This window comes from Balearica regulorum, chromosome 2 (genome assembly GCF_011004875.1).
Source record: "Balearica regulorum gibbericeps isolate bBalReg1 chromosome 2, bBalReg1.pri, whole genome shotgun sequence".
Lineage (NCBI taxonomy): Eukaryota > Metazoa > Chordata > Aves > Gruiformes > Gruidae > Balearica > Balearica regulorum.
In genome coordinates, this window is record NC_046185.1 from 166187912 (window position 1) to 166207287 (window position 19376).

At 44.0% G+C, this 19376-nt stretch overlaps 1 long non-coding RNA gene across 1 annotated transcript; it reads left to right on the forward strand.

Moving 5' to 3' along the window:
* The first annotated feature begins 373 nt into the window (after nucleotides 1–373).
* LOC142600806 (uncharacterized) lies at nucleotides 374–4173 on the forward strand. Its single transcript, XR_012834366.1, has 3 exons — nucleotides 374–526; nucleotides 1601–1669; nucleotides 2312–4173. It is a non-coding gene; the product is annotated as an uncharacterized LOC142600806 (long non-coding RNA).
* Nucleotides 4174–19376: the final 15203 nt, after the last annotated feature.

Below are 19376 nucleotides of genomic sequence, written 5' to 3' on the forward strand. Positions count from 1 at the left end.
CACAGGGCAGGCAGATGAGGGATGGGACATATGGGACACTGTGGTGACCTCCTGGAACAGCAGCTACAGCCCCATGGCTCCTGAAATGGCCCCGAATCCTGATGCGTGAGCAGCTGATTTGAGCCCTGGATGTCCAACTCTAACCAGGCAAAAGAGACATTGCCAGCATGAAGCCTCTCATAGCTGGCTGTTTTAAATATTTGCTTTGGCTGTGGAGAACTCCTTTGCCTGATCTAAATTCCTGTTATTTTGCTACCAAGGAACACATCTTATCTACTGAGCGTGGGTTCTCCCTTATAAAAACTATTACACTTTGTGTTACGTTTAAATATCTACTGGGACAGAGAAAGTTCAACTCATTCAAGAGCTGCGGAGTTCAAGCACATCCTGGGGTAGATCCTCTGCCCCGTGAACCTCTACCTCCAGCAGACCCTCTGCTGTGCCTCAAAAGATGTACAAGCTGACATCAGCACACCGCGCTGCAGCCGTGCTGTTGCCACTTTGCCGAGTGTCCTGATGATTTAAGGTATAGATAAGGTAGTTTGGGGGTTGTTTTTGCAAACACTGTAAGTTTCTTCCTGTTTCTAGCCCCTCAGTCAAAATATTTAATTTTGGAAATGCTCAAATAATTATTTTTTTTTATGACTTGCTCCTTTTTTTTTTTTTTTTCTTTATTATTTTTTCACTTCAGAACAAAAAGATCTGCTGGTTTTGACCCAAGCTGATGTCATGATACCAGACAAAACTGTAATCTGGGGAAAGGAGGGGTCAGAAAGAGGGCAAATAAAGTACTCTAAGAAAACCAATCCAAGAGCATGTAGCACTGCTCCCAGCACACTGGTTCTCAGCTCAGGGCCTACGGGAAATATATTACCGACACATAGTAATGTGCACAGGCATTGTTTGAGGCCACGGTAAGGCATCACTGCAGTGACCAAAACCAGAGCAAAACGGTGGTACGTCTCATAGTGTATGGTTTGCTTAGCAAACATTTTAACCCATAGGACAGCAATGAAGGGATGCAGCATTTGACCGCTTGCTTTCACGTTTTGCTCTTCCAGGGCCAGATGGGAGAAGGTAGCAGGAATAAATGTAATCATTCAGGGGGTTTTGTTCGAATCAGCAGCTTTGGTATGTATCAAGTACTGGGAACTGCCGTGTTTAAGCAGTGGCCTGGTTCCTTTTGCTCCAGTGAATTTTCTCAAGCATGTCTGTCCCTCATTTCCCTCTCCTGCCTTCCACCTCTGCCCCAGCCACAGAGACATAAATGCAGCTTTACTGCATCCAGCACGGTACACAATCAGAGCAGGGTGTTAATAACAAACAGGCACCATGGAATTAACGTTCCCCACTGCAGATGTATCCCCGAGAAGTTGGCACGGCTGCTGCAGTCTGGAGGAGCGCTGACTAGTGAAGAAGCACATTTTTTTTCCTCTGCTAATAAGACCCCAAGCCACAATTGAGCAATGGAGCAATTATGTTCTTTAAGATGAAATTCTGACTCATGCAAAGGACTCTTAAAAAAAATCACTTTTTTTTTTCCTTCCTGTGCTCTGCCAAAAATCCCATGGTGACCTTCTTTATTCTTTCCTGTTCACAGTTAAGTGGAATGACAGCTCAAGTCCAAGAACAGAAAACAATGTGATTTAAAGCTACGTAGAATAAAGTGGTAAGTTTCAAAAGACCAGAGGTGGATGAAATGGAATTCTTTGTCCAGTATGAAATCATGGCTGATGTCTAGTATCAGTGTAATGGGGGGGGGGGGGGGGGGGGATCCAAATTTGTCATCTTTTCCTTAGAAATCTTAGTAGGTAGGGAGATATGAGGCTGGATCACTATCCTGGCTTTGATCAGTGCTAAACTTCAGTGGCATATTGGATTTGGTGCTAAACTTTGAATTTCTGTTTTAAAACGTTGGTGCACAGCCTGAGGGACTTCGGACTTGCCAAATCAGGTCAGAGTAGCAATTTACTTCAGCTAACCAAGGAATTACATACACATCATCATATCTTATTGTGATTTCAGATCATGCTGGGCCAAATGAGGGATGGAAAGTACTGTGCTAGCTTTAACCTGGGCAAAATGGGGAGGAGACTCACCAAGAGTTAATTACAGAGGCACCCTGAGTTCGTTACAGAGTCACAATGAGAAACCTGGGAGACAATCATGCTAAAAGGAGATTAAAATTATGAGAGAAAGTGGACAGAAGCTTGTGTGGAAGCCTGCAAAGAACTTTGTGGTTGGCCTTTAGTATGCATGTAGCTAGGGCAAAAACTACTGCAGATGATCTTCTCCTGATTTTACCTAGCAGCCAGTATATGAACCACGGTGGCGTTGCCCAGTCTTCCACCAAGACAGCATGACCGTCAGGAGAACCAAGCAACTCTTAAAGAAAGCAAAGAAGCATTGTTGAGAAGGAACAACTTGCTGCGTACTTTGGAGAGCAATTCTTTTAGTTTGGCAGATACAAGATCTGGCAATCATGAAATGAGCATATTCTTGATACCTGTGAACAGTGGTATGCTTGGAATGAACCACTAATGAATGGCCAATTGACAGAAGCTAACAAGACAGCAACCTATGTAAAGAGCACAGCTTTCAGCTGCGTGGAACCTACAGTTTCATGAGATCCTCACACTCACTTGGTAGAAGGTTGAACAGACCAGGTAATGCTCAATGCTTGGTTACATTTAATTCAGCCATCATTTTCTCATAGAAGTATCAAGAAGTAGTTAAGGTCTGGAAATTTGAAGGCTGATTTAGAGAAGGACAATGTACCAGACAAAAAGTGTCAATGCTCTGCAGCAGAGTTTGAAAAGGCAGTGCCAAACAGGAGCTTGAGCAGACAGCTTCTCTCAGTGCCCACAAAGCAGTAAGCAGCCAGAAATGAACTGAACCTAGGGCATCCACAGACGGACAAAAATGTATAACTAGGAGGAAGGGGGCTTGCCCTGGCAATGCTGAAGTGTCACAACACCCCAAAAGTTAAATAATCTCATGCAGGGCTTGATGACCTAGAGAAGTCTCATATAGGAGAGCCAGAAGAGCAAAAGTCTGAGGACACCAGCAGAATGAAGTCTCTAACAGACTGGAAATAAGACCTACCCCAGTGAGGTGGTGCAAACAGGGAAGGGAAGACTGGTCTGAAGCTCAGCCCACCTGAAATCATGCAACACCAAATAGACCGTAGGAGATTGCAGAGCAAGAGCATAGATCTTTGCTAAAATATCCGTGGTCTCTGGGACCTAGAAAGACCTGCATGATAAACAGGAATGGTGAAAAGGGCAGATAGCTTAAACTCAAGATTTCTGAGCTGGAATGGGATCAGTTTATGGAAAGGTTTGTACAAAATGACTACACTGGATGGGTTTGGGACACATGAAGAAAACCATTCTGGTCTACGATCCTAAGGAACAATATGATAGGTATCTCAGGACCTTTTTGAAGTGGATCCAGTTCAGTGGTGTTCATGGGATTGTCTCCTGAGAACATCGTATCAGACTCTTTTTTCAAAATTACTTTGGCTTTAGGAAGTTCTTAGTAGTTAGTTATCCATGCAGGAAAGCGCTTGTTAATAGCTGGGGTTCCAGTGGGTGAGACTTAAGAAGTATATCAGAGTTATATAGGACCAATAAAATTCTTACACGCAGCAAATGACTACTTTGCAGCTTTTAACATCTTCCGCAGTCTACCCAAGGTTCTCTTACTTTCTTAGTGTTTATTTTTTCTATCACCATTTTGAGGCTGCCAGAAAAGAATAAAAAAATTTAAAAAGACAGAAAGGGAGAAAAGAAGGAAAAGGAATATTAATGGAAGGAAAACTACTAAAAATATTAGCAGGTGTTTACAATCAAACGGGGCCTAAACCTCCCAAGTTGCTTCTGCAAATTGCTTGACATTTTTTATAGGGCAATTTTGTGGGGTACAGAGCTTCGAAGTGATGGAGTTATATAGCTGGGATGGTTTTGGCTCAGGAGCTTTTTTGAAATGTATCCTTTTTGTCAGATTGGGTGTTTTCACTGTCTGCAAACAGTGTATTTGACAATGTTCTGTGTCCAGTGGGAATATTTACTTTTGTTGAGCAATAAAAGCCTGTTACCTATGACAAAAAATCTCTGATTTCAAGAGCAATGATAATGAGTTGCTCCCAAGAAACTAAGGATGATTTTTCATCAACCATGGGATTTCAGTCCAGAACTACATATGGATTTAGGGGATAGTCAGAGAACCTCTTGCAAATCTAGCTGCACTAGTTTTAAAAGCTATTTCATCTAGCTGTGAATAACCTCCCAGTGAAGGTTATTGTTGCAAACTATGATGCCTGACAGCTTGATCTCAGTCAGGTAACTTTGCACTGAAGCAGATTTAAGAATGCTCAGTTGCTCTGTTCATTGCCTGTCCGGCTGTCGAACTGCTCTGGCTCGATTCAGATGAGCACATCCTTCGTGCGTCAGTGAGTTATGATGCCAAAGGTTTGGATATCTGGGCCCAGAGTGGGATGCAGAGCCCTGATTTAGGCACTCGTAATCTCTAGGAAGTGCCTGGGCAGAGTACCTCTGGATTAGATCCTCAAATAACAACAGGCTAGATGCCGAGTGGTAGGAGCTGTTTGGAAATTGCAACACTTTGACCATTTTTTTTTTCCCTAATCTGAGAAAGAAAATACAACACATCTACTGAAAATTGTGGAAAAAACATTCTGAGAAAAGCTTTAGCTCCTGTACAGCAAACTGGTTAAAAACAAGTGGAAATATTTGAAAGAGAAAAAAATTAATGTTTCTAGTTTGTTTTAAACAAAACTTGCTTCATGATATCTAATCAAAGAAATCTTTTCCCACCTAAGTAAGATTTTAGCTGAAAATGTCATTAGTTGACAGTTTGAAGTCAAGAACTGTTCAAAAACATATTCCTTTCCATTTTCCCCATAGAAAATAGTGTTGGAAGAAACACCAAAATTGCTCTCTTCCAAAAACATTGCTATTTTGAAGAAAATATACTTTACAGTGGGAGCATTTTTCTTTAGATAAACATTGACCAGTCCTGCTGACTGATGCCAGGTTGTTCTGAACACCATGTTACACCTTTTGCACCAGATCTGATGCAATTCTCGCTGAGCAGTTCAATGTCTCATTGCCTAAATTCCTTTATGTAGTTCAGCCATAAAAATGGGGGCAAGACTAAACAAGGAGCTGTGACTATTCGGAGTCTCTCCCCTTGTTCTTGTCTTTTGTAAGTCACCTACAGCTCAAGGCGATCATTGCTGCAACATGATGGATTCTGATCTGGCTGTACTTGGTGCTGTACACCTCGCTGTTGTGAAAAATGTGCTGTCATCTTGCTGATAAAATGCCTTTCTTTACTTTTCTTGACCATGACTTCATTAATAATGTGCTGAGGGTGTGAAAAATTGCTTACTAATTGTGGCAAGAGTTTGCAGATCCCAGCTGAGGTATATCAGGCGTGATCGCAGGTCTGGGAATCTCATTTTTTGCCAGAGGGCAATGAGTGACAGAAACAGTCTGTAAGAACCCTACTTGCTCATCCCTGAGACAACCACAGGGACAAACGGTGGATGAGGAGTACAGCCATCCAAAATTGCCTGCCAGTCCAGTGTCTGGAGCGGTACAAGACAAAGAGAAGGAGAGAGGAAAAAGCAGATCATCTCCAGAAAAATGAGAAGAGAGGACATGGGCAGAGATCTGCCTTTTTTTCCATAGGTCCTTAAAACCATGAAATATTGGTGCAACTTGGCCTTTTCAGTTGCTTTACACCACATCTCTATACCAAGTTTATCTTGGTCCCTTAAGTTTGCACTGGCAGGAGTGATGCTCTCAGTATATAAACACCAAAAGCCAGGTAATTGCCTTTATTTTCTCCCTCTTTCTTTTTTTTCATTTTTTTTTAATGCTTCATACAAGGATGCTTTTAATATGGTGCTGCCATGAAGTCCTTATCCTGGGCATCAGCTCTGCACTTGCTGACCCAACTACACCCGATTATCACATCATAAAAAGGAGAAGTCCTCCTGAATGGAGACTGGATGCCACTTCCCAAAGCACGCACACTTCGGGGGGAGAACTGAAGGTCTGCCCATCATGGGCCATGCACACCTACACTTTGCCTCACAGCAGGAAAAAGAAGCAATGCAGCCAGAAAAAAAAAAAAAACAAACAAAAAAACCCAAACCAAACAAAACAAAACAAAACCCCACCGGTGAAGGTATGAATAAAGCAAGTGAGCCTCTTCAGCCTTTGTGTTGTTTTGTAGCACTGTGATCTCTCATCAGCTGGTGTCCTCGGGGTTGGAGTATCCCAAAGCATCAGAGTTAAGTCCAAGGACATGCTGACTTACAGCGATTTCAGATGGACTGGGTGGTTATCCTGCCCAAATCTTTCACATGAACAAGATTTCCAGTCTAAATTAATGTCATGGTCTTGCAAATCCTCCCACAGCTGAGGACTCCAAGGCTTATGTTGAACTCTGCATATGGCAGTGTGCTCATGTGGATGGCGTTGGTTGAGGGTCTTGGACCTGCATTCAGCTCCCAGTGCAGACCTTCTGTCCCACCTCACCTGGCCAGGTGAGTCACCTAGGCTCCTTCACGACTTCCAGAGAGAGGAAAATCCACAAAGCAGTTCATCCCATCCCACTACAGAATCTAAAGATAGGGATAAATTGCCAAATAGCTTAGGTCCCCAGCTTACTCCCAGGATTTGGTCCCCTAATTGTCCACTTTGCCCTGGTGTTAGTTCGTTCCCAAGCCCTTCTGGGGGAAGAACCAGCTTTCTCCTTCTGAGATGAAACCTGAGTGCTTGCTGGGAATATTTACCTGCAGACATCCCTCCACATAAGCAATTTGGATGAAATATTCAACCACGTTTGCCTTCCTTCAGCTTACAGAGTCTCTCTCACCAGATAGATCCTATCTCAACAGGATTTGAAAAAGCAAATGGGAATTAGTCTGCTCTGTGTTATAGGGACTTCTTCCACCCTAAAGAAAGATCTGCTTGAGGACAAACTCTTTCCCCACCTACCTACTGCCAAAGCCCCTCCCTTGTTATGTGGGCTGGTGGGCTCCTGCTTTGACACCCAGCACAGAGCAATCCCTGTTACATCCCTGGGCGTATTGCTGATGGCACTGACAGATGGGATGTCACTGGTGCAATCCACCTCACCTAGCTTCAGCCATCTCCAGATGAGGTGGCCAGCCTCTTTAAGAGCACAGTCCTTCCCTGAAGCACGTACAGAATTGTTTACTCTCCCAGGGGATGAATCATACTATATGCCTCTGAAACCTGTTTTAAGATGAGATGAATCACCCTCTGGCATTGCCTGGTTTCTCTTCATTGGCTGTAGACATTTAACTTTGTAGACAGCCAACACAGGGCAGGTGAACCCCACACCAGGTTGAGACACCTGCTCTGATGTGTAGAAACTACACAAGGGAGCCCCAGAGTTCCCACGTCCTGCTGCTCTTGAAATGGTCATTGCTGGCCAAAAAGCAATTCAGTGTCCCAGTTGGACTAATGCAGAAGTAAGGCCCAGAGCTACTTGGTCTCCTCAGGGAACACTCCAGTTCAGGCCCTGCTCTCTGTAACACCCTGTCTTTGACCATGGCTTATAAAGGGAGCCTAGAGTGTCCTGAATCCAGGACACATATATCTCCTTCTCTTGCTTAGTCTCTATACCTCCTCTCCAAAGCCTTTCCACCCCTCTGAGGTGGGTAAGCACTTCTCAGGGGGAGTCAAGCTTCCAAAATGCAACCCAAAAGGAGACAAGATTGGAGTTGGGAGCCACACTGTTGTAACCCAGAGCGTAAAAGTCCTATGGCCCCACCCAATGCCAGACATTCTCCTATATCCTCAGGGCTGCGTGTTTTTCCATATACTGTTCAATTTATTATTTGCCAGTTCCAAGTATAGCAAATTCACAGAGTGAGAAAAATCTCATTTTGAGTTGGTTTTGGCTTCTCTCTTGCAGTTGGACTCATTTGGAACAAGGTCTTTGTACTTTATTACAGCAAATGCCCACAGGTTATTATTTCGGAGAGCCATTAGGGAAAGGAGTCTAAGTGGAGGGGGGGAGTGGGCTGAAGGGGGGCCAGGAGAAAAGGCGCAAAGCTTCTGAAATGCATCGTTTTTCACCTTGCCATAAAAACAAATGGCGGAGAGAACCTGAGCTAATAAACACCCATTGAGAACAGGGTAATTTTTTTCCTTCTTTCTTTGGCTTTGACCACTGGGGTTTTTTCACCCTTTTTTAAAGACATAGAAAAAAAATAAATTTCTATGCAAAGTTACAAAGAAATACCTTGTCCAAATTACTTTAAAAGAAAAAAAAAAAAAAAAAAAGAAAGAAAAAGAAAGAAAGAAAGAAAGAAAGAAAGAAAGAAAGAAAGAAAGAAAGAAAGAAAGAAAAAGAAAGAAAGAAAGAAAGAAAAAGAAAGAAAGAAAGAAAGAAAGAAAGAAAGAAAGAAAGAAAGAAAGAAAGAAAGAAAGAAAGAAAGAAAGAAAGAAAGAAAGAAAGAAAGAAAGAAAGAAAGAAAGAAAGAAAGAAAGAAAGAAAGAAAGAAAGAAAGAAAGAAAGAAAGAAAGAAAGAAAGAAAGAAAGAAGGCTGGTGAAAGTTGTGTATGGATATGGCCAGATCAGATAGCTAGGTAGAGAGATGGAGAGATAGAGAGACAGATAGGACTGGAAGCATGCTTCTGGATTTCAGATGTCCTCTTGTGCAAGGTGCTGTATGGGCACCACTCAGTCCAGTCATGGAGAACATAGAATCATAGAATCATAGAGTGGTTTGGGTTGGAAGGGACCTTAAAGATCATCTAGTTCCACCCCCCCTGCCATGGCAGGGACACCCTCCACTAGCCCAGCTTGCCCAAAGCCCCATCCAACCTGGCCTTGAACACTGCCAGGGAGCCAGGGGCAGCCACAGCTTCTCTGGGCAGCCTGTGCCAGGGCCTCAGCACCCTCACAGGGAAGGATTTCTTCCTAATATCTAAATCAACTTCCTTCAGTTTAAAACCATTACCCCTCATCCTGCCACAGCATGCCCTTGTAAAAAGTCCTTCTCCAGCTTTTTTTCAGATTCCCATACAAGAGGCAGAACAGAAACAATATCAGATATTGGTGAAGTCAATAGCAGAGTGTTTCTCTCAGTTTGCATGATTGTTTTTCTCTGGGTACAATGTATCTCCAATCTTTCTTTGACTGTTTTTCTCTATGTCAACATTAGGAATGAAGAACACACTACATGCCAATGAACTATTTCTTGATGATTTGGTAATGCCATTATACACGTTTCTATTAAACATATATTTGCCAAAACAGAATTTTTTTTGTCATTTATGCCTAAAGTTAACAGAAGGTGGAATTGATCTTCAAAGTCAGAAATAATTACCTGGGTGTCTGTATAGTCAATGGTGAGAAATAATTCTACCACAGCATAAGCCCCAGAAGGACACCTTGGAGTTAGAGATCTAACTTAAAAAAAAAAAAAAAAAAAAAAAAAAAGGTTAAAAATAAAGTTGAAGAAGATACCATACTCCTTAGTCATGTTCAGGTCATTGCTTATTGGAGAAAAAATATTATGCATGAATTTCACTCAGAGATGAGACACTGCATCCATTGTTCAGTCAGTTCTCCACCCATAAATCAAATGGAGGTTTGAGGTGCTATAATCAATTATTTTATTTGGACAAAAATATTTGAGATGGTAAAGTATGGGGCTTTTGGGATAACTATAATTTACAGTTAGAAGCATCAAAAATTTATATAGATCTTTTCTCAAACAGAAAATATTTTTTGAAGTTACAGTATTAAAGTTTTTGTGAAAAGCTATTTTCAATGAAATCTTACTTGTTGATTTTTTTTTTACTTTTTAAATGACAACAAAATGGAAAAAAGTGTTTTCCCCCAACACACTGCCTTTTCTCTGTTATTCCATAAAGAAATAAGACAAGAGAGACAACATCAGGCTTCCGATGCTGCAGTAAGAGTTGTTTCTTGTAAAGAAAAATATTTTAGAATTTTCTATGAAAAAGAAACAAAAAAATGAAAAAAAATAGAAAAAAGAAAAAATATTAATTTCTTTCAGCAGTTTTAATAAAGTAGCACTTTTTGCCTACTCAGTTATACATTAATTTCAATCAAGGGAGGCAATCAGCCAGGAAATCTGAGCAAATATGTCTCTAACCAACACTATCCTGATGAATAGCATTGTCAGTATACATAAAATCATGTATTTTCTTAAACAGGAGTTATTAGCAAAAATGAAAACCAGCTCCACGCGCAGACAGAAAGGCGCGTCTCTTTCCTTGCTCCAGCTTTACCAGGTTCATGACCTGCTCCGTCTCCAACCCACAGTGGTACCGCGGCTGGGATTCATCTGATGAGTTGTGGACTTCACCTCACCCAGTAGCAACCGTATAAACGGGGTCGGGTGAATCATGCCCCAAAAGTTCCTATTTCTCCCCATCGGCCATGACGGGAGCCCCAGGCGATGACTTCTATAGCGTTAGTGAGATGAACAGGAGACCAGGGGCTGAGTCCAACGCAACAACCAGCCATATGGTTGCCTGTAACATACTGAGAACAGATGGATCAGTGAGCGATTTACAGATGTAATAATGCTATATGATCCCAACCCCGTAATGAAGTAATATTATCCCCAGTTTGCAGATGAGGAAGTTGAAGCATAGGGAAGTGTACAGCCCAGTTCAATTCCTGGTGAAGCCAAATTATTTGTCTGTCATTACCCATGATGAGGAAAATCTGGGAATATAACACAGCCCCATCCTGATATAGGGAATCCCAGCCACAAACTGTACGGTTATGCACAGGACCTGGAGCTGACGCAAAAAGTCTCCCACTTGGCTGCACAAACTGCTGCATCACAGTAAATCAGCTTAGCACACCCTTCAAACTCTTGTTTTGCTGCAGCTCTGGGGAGGACTTCTGGTTCTCTCATGTCTTGCTGCCCATGGGTTCAGGTCTTTGGGGAGATCCCGGAAAGTAAAACAGTGAAAGAGTCAAGAGTGTTTCTGCAATTAAATGTCACGTTGCTGACTGTTCTGGGAGTACCTTGGATTGTACCTTTTCTTCCTTTACTGCAGGACATGCTTCCAAGACGTGGACTGCTGGACACCTCATGGATGGCAGAGCCAACGCTTCCCAGAAACGTTGCAATTTATGTGCATATGCCAGTAGAGTGCATTGCACACTTTCCCAGGTAACAGCCTCCCAGCCCCAAGGGATCTCCAGAAACGGGTATTATGCTGCAGTTCACACTGCCAGCGTAATCAATTCAGCTGCTGCTGTTCACCATCTTTCTCAAGCACAAACTGAGAATCAGCAGGACGGAGTTGGGTGAAGTAGTGGCTGCTTGTAGCTACTATCTTTCCCAAGGGCTTCAGAAGCCACTTCCTGGTCCAGGTAATCCCAAACTCAAGGGAGAGGCTGTGGCATCAGCAAGCATTATGGAAGCTGAACACGAAATGCTCCCATCTCCAAAAGGACCCATCCAGCCCACAGCTTGTTACCACAATGTCCTTGAGAAAGAAGATTGATGAGGGTGGGATTCAGGCTGGATAATTTTCCTGGATGGCCCCAGATGGGTTGGGAGGTGAGTATCCTAACTGCAGAGCACGGAGACTCCTCTCATGGAACATCTGTGCAAGATGATATATAAAAATGTAAAGCTGCTAAAAGAAAACAAAAGCGCGGTCACAACGCCAAGCCACACAGATAGCTCTGCTGATGAGCTGCACAGTGGATCTCCTCTGGCCGCAGCACCCACTAAAACACGGGCTGGTACACTGAGGCCATGGTTTGACGGTGCAAGGCAGCAGCCACCCGCTGAGTCTAAACCACCACAGTCCCGTGGCACAACACACCAAATCCACATGAGTGAACCGGCCTGGATCAAAAACTTTTGGGTGGCATAACTGCGCACAGGCTCAGTTTTCATGTTGTCTGGAGCTTTGCAGTTGGTGGAGAAGTGACCTAAGGGCCAAGACGCAGAGCGAGCCGTGGGTCCCAGGTCACTGCAAATGTAATCCATGCAATGACCTGGGTTAGGAAATACTTAACCTGGGTATTTACTAGCCTGGGTCAGCATCATGTTGCTGGGGTCTGGCCATGGGGGATCCATCGGTAGCAACCAGAACGGCAGCCTTAGCTGAGTTGGTCTGACTTTCCGCCCGTGGTGAGCTCTGTGCTGTCAAACTACCTTGCTCCATCACTGCTTCAGCCAGCTGATGTACATTTCCCGTCCTCACGGCTGCAGTGTGGGGTGTGGGTTGATGTTACACTGAATCTGGTGTAAATTGCTCCTGTGAGCAGCGACCATCCCCCTGCTCCTTCTCCAGCTATGTGGTTTTCGTACTCCAATTTTGATACTCCAGCAATTGTCCAGCCACATGGTAAATCAGAGTAACTGGCGGATCAGACAGAAAACTGAGGACATTCACATCAGATCAGTTCATCGATCTCATTCACCTCTTGGCTGTGCAATTAGTAAGTCCAGCACAAGGGAGAGAGAGGGAACACGTGGCTGGGGCCATGGGGAGGAGGGAGCAGGCCATTCCCTCCATCACCAGATGAAGTGTGATGTGAAACAGGCAGGACAGATACAACGCTTCTAACCCCCTTGCAAACTGTGCCCCAAGACACATGCCAGCTGGGTTGCAGATAAGCAGATTTGGGGGGAGCAGAGGCGGCCAGCAAAGCGCAGAGATTGGCACAGCAAACCAACTGCCGACGTATGGTCAAAGCATTTTGTGGCTTCAGGCGGGCCAAGTGGGATGGTTGAAGAAGCAAAAGGAGGGGACGGCGTGGGACGGCTGTTCTGCATGGAGGCAGCGAGCAATGTGGGGACAAAACGGGGACGGGAGGACACGGTGTGAAGGGGCTCAAGTCCTGGCATAACTTAGGCATGATGCGAAACGTGCTTCAGTATATGCCCTCGTGTCCGTTGGCCCTTTTTGGACCAGGCTCCTTTCTTTACCCCTCCTCACATCCACTGAAGGGCACTTGGAGCACAGGACCTCTTGGTGCCATCTACCAAGACCTTTTATTCAGGCTACCCTCCTCCAACACATCCACCACCCTGGCTGAGCTGGACTCCAGACTATTCTGGGAGTGGTGTCTCCTTGATTCAAGCTGAACAAGGTTAGATTTTTTTTTAATTTTTTTTTTTTTTTAGTCATTCAGACAAAAATAATGGTATTCTCATCTGTTTAGCTCCAACATTATTATGGGCTTTTCAATGGATTCCATATTGCACCCTCAGTTATAACATTAAACCAGCCAGCTCCAAACCGCAGGATGATTGAAACATTCTGGTTCAGCTGTGTGTTCCAGCTCACGTCAAGCCAAGTTACTTTAAATACATCAAAATTCATGGGATGCATAAAGAATGCAGGTCAAACACAGTCACAGAGATCTGTGGCTGATAGGAGTGGCGTTCAAAGAATGCCACGGGGGGAAGACGGTACCCCTTCTTGCTTTGGGAATTTAAAATAAAATTAAATGAAATTTAAAATAAAATAAAATAAAATAAAATAAAATAAAATAAAATAAAATAAAATAATAAAAAAGATGTGAGGAGACAGATCTTACCACATACAATAAATCTGGAGTTAGACCAGGTTACCTGGAAGAACCCGGACAAATATGTCTTTGACTCCTACTTTTGTCTGTCAGCTGGGATATGATGAGTCCATGACCTCCAAGGTGATGTCTGAAGAACCTCAATGCCCAGCAATGTCTGGAAGACAGGACCAAACAAGTCTACAGACCTGCAGGTGTTCATGAAGCAGCATAATCAGGGCATGCATTGCTTTCCCCTCCCAGTCCCTTAAAAAAGCACGGCCAGGAGAAATGCAGTATAATTTTGGACTGGAACCTACAGATCTAGGAGCTTTGAAATTAGGGAGTACACAGACTAGGAGTATGAGATGACAGAACATGTTTTCTGAATGACTTTTTTATTTAAAATTCCCAGTCTGAAAATTGTTACTGGAATATATCTATTTTCCTTAACAGAAAACCTCAACCAACCAGTACTATGAAAGTGCTTCTTAAAATACTACAAGAAATACAGAGTTGTGTTTCATCACTGTTGAACGCGTCAACTTTGGGTGAATGAAACCTTTGAAAAGAGTACTAAAACCCAAATGCCACCCAATTTTTGGAAAATCATTCAGGGTTTTTTTTGGAAACTCTTTTATAATAAATGTTTTGAGAGAACACTTGTACATTTTAATTTCAGGTCATATATTTGACTGTCAGGAGAGAACAAAATCAAATGATTGGAATGGTTGTGTATTAGTTACGCTGAAATAACTGAACACTCTGTTTTCGTGTCCTGTTGAGCTCTCCGTCACTCTTTCTGTGACTTGCTCTATCACAGTGTTTATTCTGATCAATCCGAGCGTATACAATCCTTTGCAGCTTTGCTGGATTCATTCAAGGCATCAGAAGTGATTTTTTGGCCAGTGTAAACAATAGTAACAGTGAGCTTCAACACATTTGATGTGATTTTAATATTTCAATAAACCCATGGATTTTTATTTTTTTAATAAGAGTGAGAAATTTAAAAGTGAGTGTAAATGTATATTGCGTTTGCAATAATAGCTGGGAATTAGTCTGCGTGTATTACATCAGCCTGAAATATTAATTTTTCAGAATTGTGAGCTCCCTTTTGACTTTGAGGCCAAGTCTTTGAAACGCTGAGTGCATTGAACTTTGACTAGATCTGGATCCCTTGGGAGACGTTTGCAACATCTCTCCTTTCTGCAGCGATGCTGACCTCCTCTGCATTAGTTCAAAAGCCTGATTCTGCAATATTCAGATGTTCAGGGTGTGATTATCTCACCTAAGATCTAGGTTTAAGACTGTAGGTCCCCTCTACTCTTCTGCAGTCAATGGGGAGAGACAGCTGTGACCAGAGGGCAAGCCTTCCCTCTGCAAGGCAGGCTGAATTGCCCTCCGGAGCTGCTAATCTCTGTCCTGTGACTATGCAATAACCCTACACTATCATGCAGATGTCTCAAATATGTGTCTACGGTGAGGTGGGATGAGCGCAGGTGTATGGCACAGCCGTTTGCAATGTCAAGGATCATTCCCCTTTACGCAGAACCTGGCACAGTAAGACCCTTCAGGCTTGCAGAAAGAGTGAACGCTTTTAGTAAGAGCAGGAATTAATACCTCTGGAGATGGAGGTCTCAGAAAGTCATGCTGAAGCACCATCAGCCATGCATTTCACCTTTTGCACTTTTTCACCTCTGGCTCCGTATTCTTTGCTCTTGGCCTCCCATCTCCCCCATCCCGCCCAGCTGCAGCTCAGAGTTATAAAACCATGGACGAGAGCCGGTGTGGAAATTATTTTCTCATGTACCTGGAGACCAGCATAATTTCATATTAGAAGCTAAAATTAAAATCCTATTATAGTAAAAGTAACTGGAATCCCAGGGGGACAACATACCAAACATTAGCTGAAAACACCTTCCTGAGCATGCAGAGAAAATCATAAGGGAGAATGGCATCTGTTACTAACATCTGAGTGCAAATTCTTTCCACCTGCCACGGGCAGAAAGTCAAAACCCCTTCATTTTCTGCCGAACACTTGAGCCACCCGTCTAAAGGACACTGTAAATTTCATTAAGTGGCTTTCCACTGTGGCCTGTGTGGATGCTATTTCAGGCTTGCCATCAGCCAGCACCAAGGAGGCACCTGGGGATGCTGGTCCAGCTGACCAGCTTGCATTTCCCGGCTAGCATGAAGAATGATGGAATTCTTTCATTTCCTGAGCAGAAACTACAACAGTTTGTATTTCTACAGATATATTGAAAAAGGCTAAAAAAATCACTTATCGGGGCAATTGCAGCCACGATAGGAAGAGAAATGCTTGATACAAAATAGATGAGATGAACACAGTCTTTGGATAGCACCAGCAAGCTAAGAACATAAATGCAACAATGAATCATAATAAATCATCAGATCCTATCGTGTCCCTCACCAATCACGAGCCTTAAAGCCGTTTCTGAAGGTCAATGACATTAGTGCCTTTAGATGCGCGGGGAAGCTGAGGCACACAACGCTGGACGCGCATTGCCCAGGAAAGCTGGAAATAACAGCCTGTATCTCTGAATTCCTCCAGAAACCCTTCTGAAGGCAAAAATCAAGATCTCTCAGCCTGCCGTAGCATGTGCTCAGGCACAGCACAGTTCTGCAGGATGAGTCCTTCTGCACAGCCGTGCTGGGTCACCCGGTGATTTCTTTCATGTGCCCTGTTATTTTTTCCTGTCCTTGTTTTTGCTGTTTAATTCCTAAACTGGGACTCTCTCTCATGCAGATGTAGAGCACCCAAAGGAGCCCCTGTCTCAGGTTCCCACGTCTCTTTCTGCTGGATGATGGAGGTCATGAAGGAGGAGGCCTCAAGAAGGACTCCTTAAATCGATCAGGTAATCAGCATCGATGGTGCCTTTGGTTGTGGTCTTCAGCTGGGACTTCAAGTTCAGTGGCATCACTGTAAAACCTACCCAGGCTGCCGGCTGCCGTCCCCTGTATTGTCTGTTCAGCAAACAAGCAGAATAAATAGACAAATAAAAAGTGATTCTTTCTCAGCTGGTCTGGTAGCTTCTCTCTGCTTCGCGTGCCGTTGTAGCAAAATTGGGTGGCTGGTATTAAGCAGACAAAAGGTCCTCTGATCCTTTCCTTCGATCCTGCCCCAAGGACTGGTAGCATTTGTTGGCAGCCTAATTCTGGCCGCAGCCTTTCCCCAGCTGCTGCCTCTGTGTTGGGCAATGGGGGGAGTAGCAGCACCAAGCGGTACCAAGATTTTGGTGTTTATTTCCAGTCCTGAGCACTACGCACACGTCCCTGAGCCAGTCCCAGACCCCTGCCCATCGCAGGAAGGGGGGGCCCAGGGCCGAACTGCCTCTGGGGGGTGTGTAAGCATGCCTGTATGGTTAGGTTAGTCACCTGGCAGGGCGACATATCCACTGGGATGGAAGCAAGGAACTAATTTTTGGTTTGGCCACAACACCGCTACATGCTGCTACACAAGCTATTCTACCATCTCGTGCCTCAGTTTTCCCATTTAGAATTCATGGACTGATATTGCTCAGAATCACAGAATGGTTGAGGTTGGAAGGGACTGCTGGAGGTCATCTGGTCCAAGCCCCCTGCTCAAGCAGGGACACCTACAGCCAGTGGTCCAGGACCATGGCCAGATGGCTTTTGAGTATCTCCAGGGACAGAGACTCCACAACCTCCCTGGGCAACCTGTGCCAGTGCTCGGTCACCCTCACAGTGAAAAATTGTTTCCTGACATTCAGAGTGAACCTCCTGTGTTTCAGTTTATGCCCATTGCCTCTGGTCCTATCACTGGGCACCTCTAAGAGAGCCTGGCTCCATCTTCTCTGCACCCTCCCTTCAGGTATTTATATACGTTAGCAAGATCTCCCCAAGCCTTCTCTTCTCCTGGCTGAACAGTCCCAGCTCTCTCAGCCTTTCCTCATGTGAGGTGTCCCAGTCCCTCCAACACCTTCGTGGTCCTTTGCTGGACTGTCTCCAGTACGTTCATGTCTCTCTTGCACTGAGGAGCCCAGAACTGGACACAGCACTCCAGGTGTGGCCTCATCAGCACTGAGTAGAGAGGAAGGATCACCTCCCTTGACCTGCTGGCACCACCTTGCCTAACACGGCCCAGGATACCATTCACCTTCTTCGCAGCAAAGGCACATCACTGGCTCATGCTCAACTTGGTGTCCACCAGGACCCTCAGGTCCTTTTCTCCCGAGCTGCTTTCCAGCTGGGTGTCCCTCAGCATGTCCTGGTGCCTGGGGCTGTTTCTCCCCAGGGGCAGGACTTTGGACTTCTCCTTGTTGAAATTCATGACGTTCCTGTCAGCCCATTTCTCCAGGCTGTTGAGGTCCCTCTGGATGGTAGCACGACTTGGATGGCAACACGAATGTCTGGAGTATCAGCCACTCCTCCCAGTTTGGTGTCATCTGCAAACTTGCTGAGGGTACACTCTGCCCCACCATCCAGATGATTAATGAAGATGTTAAGCAAGACCGGACCCAGTATCGACCCCTGGGGTAAACTGCTAGTTACTGGCCTCCAGCTAGACTTTGTGCTGCTGATGACCACCCTCTGGTCCTGGCCATTCAGACAGTTTTCAATCCACCATTTACTTGCTCTAAAAACCCCACGATGTGACATTTATGGAAAGTGCTATATAAAAGCCAGGCATTGTTATTAAATCTCACCCTTAGTCAGCAAAACACTTAAACATGTGCTTAAGATTTAGGGTAAGCTTAAAGCGCATTGGGACTCAAACGCCTGATTAAGTGTCGTGCTGAAGCGAGAGGGATTGCTGAGCAGCCGTAACACGCTCCTAGGTCACCTATTGCACTTAATGCTTTTTACTTTAACCACAAAACTGGATTTCACTGACGAGATGCTCTGCAGGGGGGACTTGGCACTGAAGTGCCCACCTGCAACCCAGTCCTAAAATCACCGCTGTCCTCCTCAGCAGGGAGATTTTACCACTGAAGGACAGGGCAAGTACAATTTCTGCTGCTGCAATAGTCAGGGCTGAGCCCGAAGAGCAAGGAGAAAGCCAGCCTCAGGGGCAGACAGGCAGAAAGTCCTCTAAGCTTTAAAGGACAAGTTCTTTGGAGGAGATTCTCTCCATCAATTTATTACGGAAGGAGCACAGGGCCATCAGCTTCCTCACTTTCAACAGGTCTTGGAGTTACAGAAGTGGCAGAAAAAAAATCTTAATTTTAAAAGAAATCAATGTCCAAACTTGCCTTTTTGGTCTTGAAAAGTTTGTAATGTGCTGAAGCCAAAGCTTCTTTGCAACCTCAATAATTGCAAATGAATTAAAAAAATCAGATTTTCACTTAATGACCAAAACCTGGGAGCTGGAATGTGAAGGGAAAAATTAAATTGCATGGTATTTGTGGTAAAGTTGACAGATTTGAGAACATAGTAACTCATATAGCCTGAAAAACTTTACAGCTGGTTGTTGTAGAAGTCTCTTGCTTATAATAATTTTTAAAATGTCTGTTCTTGCTAAAGATTATTTCTAAAATAGTCTGTATTGGGACCTGATCTGTTCTGTGCTTTCATTCAAACAGCATGCTGCTTTAATTTATATTTTTATGAATGCATAAAAGAAGTATGTCTGTGTACTTACCTAAGGACGTGAGTCCCACTGAACAAAATACCCGAGCACTCCACGATCTTCCAGCGTTTATCGGTCTGGGAAAGGGCAGCGCAGGCTCTGGCACTTGTGTCAAAGACTGATTTTATTTTGTTGCTTTGTTTTTTTAATCTATTCATTTGAAAATTCTTCGAAT